At 30.5% G+C, this 12,243-nt stretch overlaps 1 long non-coding RNA gene across 2 annotated transcripts; it reads left to right on the top strand.

Moving 5' to 3' along the window:
* The first annotated feature begins 901 nt into the window (after nucleotides 1-901).
* On the top strand, nucleotides 902-11,930 carry LOC134259093 (uncharacterized). Of its 2 annotated transcripts, XR_009990279.1 has the most exons (4): nucleotides 902-954; nucleotides 1,588-1,715; nucleotides 9,980-10,059; nucleotides 10,245-11,930. It is a non-coding gene; the product is annotated as an uncharacterized LOC134259093 (long non-coding RNA). The 2 variants fall into 2 exon arrangements; XR_009990278.1 differs by lacking the exon at nucleotides 902-954 and having other exon boundaries at nucleotides 1,520-1,715; nucleotides 10,245-11,929.
* The last annotated feature ends 313 nt before the right edge of the window (nucleotides 11,931-12,243 follow it).

A 12,243-nucleotide genomic window follows, 5' to 3' on the forward strand; every position in this document is an offset into this window, starting at 1 on the left:
ATGTCGACAAAACCAAGACGAGTATGGAAAATGAGAAAATTGCTTAGTAAAATACTCATCTTTAGAGGTCAGTTCGAAAAATTCAACTAAATAATATCACAGAAAGCTCGGTTAATTTAATTTGTAAATTGCTACAGTAAAGTCATACATATGTTACAAAATTCCATTTATAAATAAAGTCCCATTTAAAATGTAAACTTTGAAAACTTAAGATAATGATTTTAAAAAATATGTGCCTTTGATATGAGATATGAGATACATTGTATTCTATACATATTAGGGTTATGTCTTGAACTGAAGTTCGGTAATGTTTATTTTTCTTGCAAGAAGAATGTGACCTTAATTTGTGCGAAAAACCATGATATTGCATCATTATACAGCATAACAGATGTACATATATTTAGATCACGATCAAATAACTGTCCTTGTATATACAAGTTTTCACACACTGTGTAAATGAGATGCGATAAACAATAAGTAGAAAACTGTCATGTATTTTAAGTATATCTGAAATAATTGTAGAAGAGTTTTCCCTACACTTGACGATAATAAGGATTTCTTCCTTCTTTTAAGTGACATGTTAAGTGAATTTTTTGTGAAATTTTAAAAGATATTGAAAATATTGTAAATTTTCCGTCATTGTTAATGAAGGGAATACACATGAAACAATGAGTGGAATAGAACATTTTAATTTTTTTCCTGTTTTAAAAAACTTTTTTGGAGAGTCCACTTAATGCGTTTAATTGTTGTGTCTATAAATCTCATATAAGAGATAAATCTAAAGCTTATCATTAATCATTAAAAATTATTTACTTTATTACAAATGGCTGATTTTTAAAAAAAATTATCGTCTTTTTTCAGCATTTAAAGTTACTCGTAGTTTCTAAGATATTCCTCTTTTCACAGAGTATAAGTGATAAAAAGAAATTAATAGTTTTTAACAAGAGTGATGAAGTAAAAATTATGTGTATTACAAATATACGATTATATTATTTTTGTTTCTCTTTTTTAAATTAGTTTTAACAATTTAGCGAAAAAATAAAATTTTAGGAAAGCATAATATTTTTGAAATATTAAGTGTATTACGTAGGTGCAAATGGAGAGAATTTTTAAGGTATTTTTATGACATAAAAGCATAATATTCTACAGTCTTTCTCAATCGCATTTCAGATTAATATATATACACCATAACAAATACACTGGCAGCAATTTTGTCACTTGTTCGTGGGTCATGCGATCAAAATGATATTACTTTGATATACAGCCATGTTTATGCTGATCTAAAAAGCTTGGAGCTGTAACCTTTCAGTGTAGATAAATATAATTGTTGTAAGAATATTCAAACTTCTAGTAAAAAGATACGGGAGTAAGAAGTCTTTTCATTTCGGTGGACTGTGTGAAAGAAAAATACCCAGACTTCAGTTCTATATTAAGAACATTGATATTGCTTAGAAAATAATATCACATGTCTATTTTAGTCCAGCCAGTACTTACATTACTTGAGCAGGTGCCCATTCTTCTACACTTATGTTTTAATGATTATCTTGAGCACCATTCCTGTGATCATTTATTTGAACGTTGTTATAGAGAAAGAGGTCATGCAATTTGGTGGGCTTATAAGTACGTCCAACACACTGCGCGATGATACAGTAGATTGTGTGATGATAGAGACGGACAAGCCGTTGCTCTGGACCATGGGAATTTCCGTATCAAAGGTAATTAAGAGGTTGTTCTTATCTATATTTAGAACTTAATTTTTTTTATTACTTATTTGAAGCAAATTAATAATACTGAACAAAGATGCTCAGAAAAGATAGGATAATTTGTTTTAAAATTTATAATTTTTAAATTCATGGTTGATATTTTACTTTTAGTATTTACATATAGTTTATTGGCAGAGACAATCGTAATACTTCTGCAATGAAAATTCAAATGTTTGAAGTTGAGCACAATTCTAACTGATATATCTTGCATATTTATTCTTTAGTCGCTGGCATGTCTTGACAAACTGAATTTTTATCGTTATTTTTAATGGAACCCAAATTTTAACAAGATACTAAATCTTAAACTGTTTCCCGGCTGCAAAAGCGTCGAAAATGTACTTTTTGAGAAACTCTCTTGTCAAATAAGTCCGTAGATACTGAAGGGTACCATATGCGCCTGTCACCTATAACGATTTGTATCTAAATACATATACCGCCGGTAGTTAGCATCGTGCAAAACAGGAGCAAAAAAGCACTAAAACGTAAAAGAACAACTAGAAAATAACTAAAAAGAAGGTACGTTAGGCACCAAAATCCGCCTAGTCCCAAAATCTGGTGATAATATTTAAATAGTTTGTCTTGAATACCCCTGTTCTAAATCAATTTATTTTTTGAAAATATCTCAAACCGTTTTCCCTACACAACTCACTAAAAATGCAATGTTTTCTTAAGAAAATAATACTGACGACGTCATGACGTTCACATGGCGTTATCAAATTTCAACGTAATGATTTCGGTACAGCGTAAAGAATTGTACATTTCTCAACCTAAAAATTTATATTCTCTTAAATAAATTCATATTTAAGTCTATTTCACTTTATTTTTTTTATTTAATCTGTTCTACACTTTTCAGGGTTTTTTTCTTTATATGAACTGATATTTACAATACCGTGGTCATTTAAGGAGATAATTTTCCGAGAAAACTACATGTATTTCACCAAGAAAGCGTATTAATTGTAAAAAATTTTTCCCCTCTCCATTTCCCTAAAATTCAAGATATTAATTAAAATACTAAATTAAATTTTGAGATACCAGTATACCATACAATCATGCTTACCTTTTATTTACTTATTAGATATATACATGTACGAGAATATACATACACAATGATATGTATACACGCTTGAAAGCGCAAGATGTGCTTTTACTGCGTACAAAATCTTGACTGCAACAAAATTATCACAGTTTTTATGCCAACATTTTCCTTGAAATTTTTTCGTATTAAAGATTTATTTTTGATTAAGCTAAGACATTATCTATGCATTACTTTGTTTCGGTTTTATTACTACAGTATAGTAATTTTTAATAGTATATAATCATTATTGATATGAAGCTTAATAAGGTTACATATTTTTTAAAAATAAAGAACCGACAAATATATTTACTCAGTATGTTACGTGTCTGAAAGAGAAAATATTCCCAACAACGACAGCTATGTCATCCCCTGTCCTTTGACAATCACGCATACTCTGTATTTAGTATTTGTGGTAGTCGGGTCGGTTATTATGCTTCTATAATAATGTACATTACACATGTATTATTGTAACGTGAAGCGGTCACCCATCCAAGAGTTAAACAGGCTCGCCATTGCTGAAAACCTAACTCACTAGTTACATAGTTATATAAGTTACATATATACTACACCCCCCCCCCCCCCCCGGCTTACGGAAGCTTCGACCCTAAGCTTAGCATGAGTGACTGGACCTCTTCATTACCGGCAAATAAAGTCGTCCACGAATACAAAGTCCGTACCTGGACACAAAGTGCTAACCTTAGAGCTTCTTGATCCTAGCTCTAAGACTTCCTGAAGCAAAGTCACCAAACAGCAGAGTCATAACGCTGTCATCAATTTTGTGAATTTCCGCGATTTTTAAATAGCTACGGTAAGCACTTCATAGGCGTCGGAACCGGGGGGGGGGGGTTAGCCCCCTCCCCCAATTTTTTCCCTAATATATACTTAGCATAGACATTGAACAATGCTTCGTAGGTTTAGCCCCCCCCCCCCACTTTCCACAGACACGTCGCAGTATAGGTTAAAAAATGGGTGAAAGTGGTGGTGTTTGGAAAAAAAAATTGGTACTGAAGTTCGAACCCCCCCTCCCCCCACGAAATAGGATTTTCGTGTTTGGGAAATGGATATCCCCCCTTTTTTTTTGGCTCGTCAGGTTTTTTTTGAAGGTATTAAAAATTTTTTCACACTTAGCCCCCCACTTTCAATTTGCTTCCGATGCCAATGCACTTATCAACAAACGGTTGCCAAAACATACCTGCATTTACATGACATTGTATTTCCCTCCTTACATATGTGCAAATGCATACACGTGCGAGACATAATATACGATGAATTTATTTTTAGAAAGTTCAATAATTTAAAGAATGTTGATCTATCTTACCGATCAATAAAACCGATGTAATTAAGATAGTGGTGATCAAGGAGAAACACATTTTACTTAGCTCTCGGAATTAAGAGGTTCTCAACTGTAAATGGTAAAATACCGTAAGTCGCGGAAAATCAAAAAATATAATCGCGGAAAAGCAGTAAATCTTGTTTTGGAAACGTCAGATGTTTTTTCTCGGAAAAGTTGTGTCGAATCGCGGAAAAGAGAAACTGTGAAAAGAACATTTAAATGTGTGATAGACTCTACCATGCTACAAAACAATCTCGCAGCTCTACATTAATAACACACAACTTTGTGCGTGTAACTGCACATATAGTCAATTTCAACTTTGTGGTGTGGATTCAGAACTTTTAGGAGTCTTCTTGGGAAACTGTGTAACAAGATCACATCATAGAAGAGAACACCCCCCCCCCCACTACACCTCCCACTCCCCACCGCCAAGACACTATATTTCTGAGACATGAAAACCGTTCTGTACAGTTAATATATTCGTAGCATAGCTAAAACTAATGTCTTTTATCAAGTCTAATACAAATTTTTTTTTTTCATTTTTAACAGTGTGCCATATTTTGATATATGTACATGTAATTTATATCATAACAGAATATAAGTCAACATCAATAAAACTGAACTCTTAGTTATTAATTAAGGGGCGGCCATTTATTTAATTTACGGTAGGGATCGGTAATTTTCAGATTATTTACTTTTATACCGCTGTATGACAGCATATATATGTGCTTTTCCAAGACAATTTTATTTCCCTGTAAATTTGACAAGCATGAAAATCAAACCTACATACAGAGTCTGGGACGTGTGTAGGTACCCCCAGTCAAGGTCAGATTATACTTCATTACTTCATTCCCAGAGGAGGATAGAATAATTATTTGCAATAATGGCTGTACGCCTGTTTGTTTTGTTTTGTTTTTTGAAAAACTGCACTACCCTCTTTCGAGAAGAAATGCTCGTTAAGAAGCTGTAAATCGATAATCATAATTTTAGCGATTATAAAACACGTTTTATTACTGACAATGCAATGTGACAAAAAAGTTTTAAAAAAATCGCACTCTGAAGTTTTTTTTTTTTTTTTCTAGCAATAGAATTAATTCAGTCTATTGTGAAAATGGCAATCTGAAGTCGGCCTTTCGCGCATTTAGTCTAACAATCTTTTCTCGTCCAATATTGTTCTTGAAAAGATTTATAGAAGACGCCACCCTTTTATGTGTTTTCTTTTAATATCGTCAATTGAAATTCAATTGTATTTACTTATTTACCGCTGTCTGTGTTCAAGTCGACGAAAGAAAATTCCGAATCCGATTTTACACAACTTTTTTAGAACAACGACGCTAAAATGCAATTGCTAAGTAAAATAAGAAAAGCAAGTCGTAAGAAGACAAAATGCAAGTGCAAGCCAGAAAATGAATATTTATTCATCTGTTTACTCTCAGGACTTATATATATATACACTGGACAAAATTGCTAACGCACCACCTAGAAGAATTAATGTTTTAAGTTTAAAAACCTGTTTATGATGTATTTGGTATATAAATATGTTTCTTTAATGAAAAATGAGGCATATTAATGTCAAACCCTATAGATTACTACAATGTTTACTGAAGTGTGACCAATTCAAGGAAAATGATAAAATCGTTTCTATTCCATTTTCGAAGAGAAAAAATTTAATTTTTTCTTCGTATTTGTGTTCTTTACATTCGTACTAATTAAGAACTCAGAAAAAAGTTACACTTTATGCTGCATTTGATGCTGGAGGAGCATGCTAAAGCAGACACTATGGCGTCTGCAAGGGGTGCCTTTACGGAAATCTGTAAAAAAGGAAAACAATACAAAGCTTATCAATTCCACTCATGAAAAAAATGTTGCAAATAGATTAGCAAACATAAAAATATTTACAATAGATAGCCACCGCATTAAGTTAGCAGTATGCAATAAGTTGAAAATTGTTCCACATTCAACGGAAGTTGAGTTGATTTGGTATGGACACTAAGGCATCGAATGATTACTAGGCAATATGAGAGTTAACGACGATTTGTTATTTGATTCATAACTTGAGGACTACTCCTGTGGAAACCTCACAGACCACCTTTAGTGATCAAGAATTTCATATCTGGGCAAAAATGTGCAAATCGAAATTGGTTATTGGACAAGAAGGTCATTCAAGTGTCTTTTCATGATAGCAAGACATTTGTCAATCCCACTGTTTTGGAAATAATGGCATATTATATACACTAGCAGTGATCTGGCAAATGTTCAATTCACAAATAAGAATCAACAAGTGGTGCGTTAGCAATTTTGTCTAGTGTATATCATTTATTTATAACTCATTTAAATAACCCCTACAACTTTGTTGTAATTTGTGGGGGGAAAAACAACAATGCGGAATCTGTTAAAGTATTGTTTGTAAAAGGAAAAACAAGGTGCACACAAATTGTCACGGGAAGGGACGGGGGGAGGGGGGATAGGTTAAGATTTTTTTTTTGCAAGAACGTTTCTGAAAGTTACGTGTGGAATTATTTGAGATTATTATAAAGGTAAATTGTACAAAAAAAAAATAAATAAATAAAGTTTTAAAAAAAACCGGTTCTCTCAAACGAAGGGGCGTGCTTCCCCCCCCCCCCCCCCACATTTTATAATTAAATTACATTCTATACTTACAGTATAATGAACTTGTAACATGTATTATGCAATATTTAAATATACATAAAGGCATTAGTTTTTATTTATAATACCATTTTATGTAATACACTGAAAACAATGAAGCCCACTTATATGATCTTTATACAATCGGGTGTACGAGATATTGGTATTTACAGTGACAATGACTATAGTTCTTTGTTTTGAAAAAATTTATAATTGGATTTAAGTATTTCAGAAGGAACATGCAACAATTTATTTGTTAACAATTTTACAAACATTTTTTTTTAATTTTAAATATAGATTTATTGGCGAACGTATTGAACATATTGATGGTGAAAACAATTAACTTTTCTCGTCCACATAATCTCAGGATCTCTTCACAAAATTTATAAATTGTCATATATCTTTCAAATTACTTTTCCTAAGGAATTTTGAAGTTCTAAATAAATTTTATCAACAGCAACTTAAAAAAAATAGAAAAAAATAAATTGTTTTATCTATTGTGTCATCTATAGTTTATTGCGTAATATTCATATTTGTATAATATTCATAATCATTTCCAGGCGAGAAACAAATAGTTATATCAGTTGCAAAACAAACATAAAAAGTTTTTATATTTGCACATTTTTTATCTGGAACATTTACAATCTTTTTTATATTTTTTGTTTTGGGGGGCCATGGCAATGAATAACACTTTTACTTCAATCGTTAAGATTGCTGATCTAACGTTATCCCTATCGGTAATTTTCACCTGAAGGGTGGCTAAAGTAAATTGTCTACCTAATTTATTGTTCAGCCTATGTTCTTAATGATAATGATTAGACTTAATTACTCATTTTGTAAACTATTTTAAAATTTTTACAGCAATTACGATGCCTTTAATTAAAAAATAAGTTCACATTATATTTCTCAACTTGAAAGGGACATATACCAATTTTAACATTGGCCGCAGCTGTCGATTCACAAGATGTTGTTAAATCGAAACATTGTTGCGTTATAAAAATTATATATAAGTTTCATGAATCGCGTTCATTGCGGCCAAAGTGAATTTTGCGATCAAAGATATGAAAACTGCCATCTTTGGAGCATATATTGATACATGGTATGGTTTTGAAACAGCGTTTGTGTGAGCCATTTTACAAAAAGCACAAAATATATCAACACTTTATTTCTGAAGATAATTGTTTATTTTTGATGAATTTCCTAGAAAACAACGTAATTTAAAACTTAAAACTCTTCCTATCATTTATTCGTGTCTTTTTTTTTTTTTTTTTTTTTTTTTTTTTGGCAAAAAGTCCATTACTATTCAAAGTGTGCAATTAATTATGTCTTGTAGCAAAAACTAAAGACTTAGAAAATTATTTTCAATTCGAGCACTTGAGCAGTTGAAAGAATTCATTCAATGAAAGTTGGGTGTGGGCCAAGGTTATTTTTATTTTCATAAAAAAGAGTAATCACAAGACACATCATATAAACTCAAATTTTAAGTAAATAATTCAAAAATTATTAAAACATTTTCATCCTGTATTAGTATTATGTTGTGTAAAACAAAGGCGTAGTTAAAAACTAAAATTTTAATTAAATCTCACCCGAGCTGAAAGCAGAGCTGTAAGGAGTATAATCAAGTTGAAATAAAAAAAATCCTTGTTCGTTAAATACATTGATATACACTAGACAAAATTGCTTACGCACCACTTGTTAATTCTTATTTGTGAATTGTACATTTGCCGAATCGGTATTAGTGTATTTAATATGTCAATATTTCCAAAACAATGGGATTGATTAATGTCTTTGTATCATGAAAATACCCTTGAATGACCTTCTTGTCCGTAAACCAATTTCCAACTGTGCACTGTGCACCATTTTTGCCCAGGTATGAATTTCTTGGTCTCTAAAGGTGGTCTGTGAGTTTGCCACAGGAGTGATCCCCCCCCCCCCCCAGTTTTAAATCAAATAACAGTCATTGACTCTCATATCGTCTAGTAATCATCCGGTGCCTTGTGTCCATACCAAATCCACTCAACTTCCGGTTGACCTAGTTTTGTGGAACAATTTTCAACTTATTGTATGCTGCAAACTTAATGCCGTGGCTATCTAAAGTAAACATTTTTATGTTTGTTAATCTATTTGCAACAATTTTACATGAGTGGAATTCATAAGCATTTTGTTGTTTTCATTTTTTTTTTTTTTTTTTTTTTACAGTTTTCTCTAGAGGAACCCCCTGCAGACGCCATACTGTCTGCTTTAGCACGCTCTTCTAATGTTAAACGCCACATACGGTGTAACTTTTTTTCTGGGTTTGTAATTAGTACAAATATAAAGAACACAAATAAAAAGAAAAAAATTGAAATTTTTTCTTCGAAAATGGAATAGACACGATTTTAATTTTTTCTATGAATTGGTCACACTTCAGTAAACATTGTAGTTATTTATAAGGTTTGACATTAATATGCATTATTTTTTTATTAAAGTAACATATTTACATATCAAATACTTCATAAACAGGTTTTTAAAAGTAAAATATTAATTTTCTTAGGTGGTGCGTTGCAGTTTTGTCTAGTGTAGATATTGAAAAGACATTGTTCATACATGTATGATCTATTTTGCATATCACTTACCATGCCTCCGTTTCAATTCAATTCTATGATTTTTTTTTTAAAATTCACCGAAAATCCGACATTATTGTATCCAATAACTAGCAAAACGGAAAAATAAACAAAAGTTAATTTCCAATTTTCAGACATATTTTAAAGTAAGTAATCCAGTACAATTAAGCAACCTATAGGTTTATAGCCTTAATTTATAAACATTGACATTTTGATACAGGTGATAAACAATTAATAAAGGTAAAAAAAAATTACTGTTAACATTAACGATGCCCTTTATTTCACCATCAGTATTCATCCTCAATTCTATCCATTTTAAAGTGGCAAATATCCTGCAAATGAATGCGTTTTTTCTCCAATGATTATTAAATACAGGTGTTAATAAATAAATAAAGGTAAAGATATTTTTATTATTAAAATTATCTATGCCCTCAATTTGACTAAAATCTTTATCCTTAATTTCTTCTTATTTCAAAATGGCAAATAACCTGCAAATGATTCCTCCATGCTTTTTTCCCTCCACTGAACAAAATAAATATAATATTCAAAATTTTTGCAGGTTTTCCCAACATGATTCATCCACAATATTATATTCAGAATCTCCTTTGCTTTCCTAACTGCAAAACACAACTATAACAGGTAACAATGCAGCTACTTTCTCCCTTATTTTACACGATTTGCTCACTCTTGCAAACGCTGTGTCTGAATAATTCTTAAATTTTATATAAGAATGTTTTTGGTGAGAAATGATCATCGAATCACTACCAGAATGCTTGAAACGTAATGAATTGTTTTAATTTAAATATTTCATTTCTATTTTACAGGCAAAGTTTTTACTTTTTCCTTATTTACGACTGTAATTGAGAGAGAGAGAGATTCTTTCAAATTTGTTTATACCATGGAAAATGAGTGTACATTTTCTTTGTTATTTCTGTCTTTGATTTAATTACTTTTTAAGTAAAGTTTTGTAAGAATAGTTTAATATGTACTATTTTTTCTCGTGTGAAGGTGTAAATAAAGGTGTGTCACTTACTCAATTACTCAGTATTAAATTAAATTATAGTGTGATGTAAGTTTTTATTGAAATACATATACTCTTAATTTTGTATTTGTTATGTGTTAATTGTGTCTGTCAGGATCGTAAAATTTCACAAAAATTTCTTATGAAATGTTTTGTGTTAGTTAATCTAGATTATTAGAGAAATTATTTATCATTACACCTCATAACTATCCAACAGTATTTAAATAATTCAAAAAAAAATTTTAAAACATTTTTATTATTTTTCTTATTACTTACCTCCCTCGCTGATGTTATCGCAACCATCGCTGCAAATTCCATCGCCAGTATATGACAGCGAAAACTGCCGATGAAGTTTGCAACGACTATTACAATTCTAAAATGTTCTTTTTGATGAGAAGCTTTGAACACCAGTGTGAAATGAATTTTACTAGGAATGATCTGCAATTTAAAGTAAAAATATGCTATCAATTTCCTGTAATCATTTTACTTTTCACATGTTTGTTTAATATTGAGTGGATTTTAAGTAGTTATAATTTATCACAAGGGTAGAGTCTACACACGACTCTATTATTATACGTATTTTATGTAAACTTTGCATCAAAATAATTTGCAAAACTATTGGACAAAAATCAAAACTCTCTGTTTTTAATGACCACAATTTTAATTACATTATCTAATTTAGTTAGTCACATTTTAATTTCAAGTGATTGAACTGTCAATCGCGATCGTAATATCTGGACACCTGTCCCTTCTTCCCGCTTGTTTATATACTGACCCAACAAACATCTAAAATATTGAAAAGGAAAACAAATAAGTAGGCCAGCTGAATGCAAAATCAGCAAATACAAAAATTAGGGAAACTTTTAAGGAAAAATTATCGAGTTTGATTTTGTCTGATTTCTTCTTTAGAAATTATATGTTTAAAAAAAACTGTTATTGAAAAAAAAATTACATTGCATTTTGGTTTCACATGTACATGTACCTTACCTGTGTCATTCGACGAATCCAGCATTGTAAATAATTCAAAATATCGATTCATACTTTCAAATACGTTTGAACACTTTGAAAAAATTTGAGAGATGTTTCTCAAATTACAATGTGGAACTTTCCTTGTTTCACTATTTCTTTCACTTTTACAATTAAACATTTTTTGAAAAACGAAGATAATTAATACCCCTTTTAATGTTTAGTCGTTTGCTGGGAAACGGTTTGTTAAATATTAATTTCCGTAACGGGAAGATGCTAAGTGTTTTCAATGGTTTCCTATACTTGGAGTTATTTAAGAAAGATCTATTTAAGGTAGTGTCTATTTACAATATATTTGAACGATAATGTGTTTTAATCATTATCATTTATTTATATTTTCGTTTTTAATTTGAATAATACACTAATTTTTTCATGGTGATTTTGAAATATCTTTTTCATTATTATTTTTTTGAAAACTGAATTAATATTAATTAAATTTTTTTTTATAAAATTCCATAGTTTCATTCTGAATTGTTCACTTTTGTGTTACACATTGTAGTTATGAAAGTTGCTATTTTATTGTAAATACTTAATATTTTCAAAATGTATTGCATATTGATTGCATAAATACATTTTTTTTAATTTACATTTTTGTAGTTTTTAACTGCCATTGTTGTGTTAATTTTTGAAAAGAAAACTTTAAATCACGATGAGAGTGTGTTAGCAGGTAATGAATTTAGACTTGCATTGGTTATAAAAGAAAGTAAGATTTTATACGATATTTGGCTCAACCTTTTGTCGTAAATATCAGAGACTGGGAAACATTTTATTTAAAC

The sequence above is a fragment of the Saccostrea cucullata genome, unplaced genomic scaffold (assembly GCF_032062105.1).
Source record: "Saccostrea cucullata isolate Sc308-1 unplaced genomic scaffold, CSIRO_AGI_Scuc_v1 ctg453, whole genome shotgun sequence".
NCBI classification, from domain to species: Eukaryota; Metazoa; Mollusca; class Bivalvia; order Ostreida; family Ostreidae; genus Saccostrea; species Saccostrea cuccullata.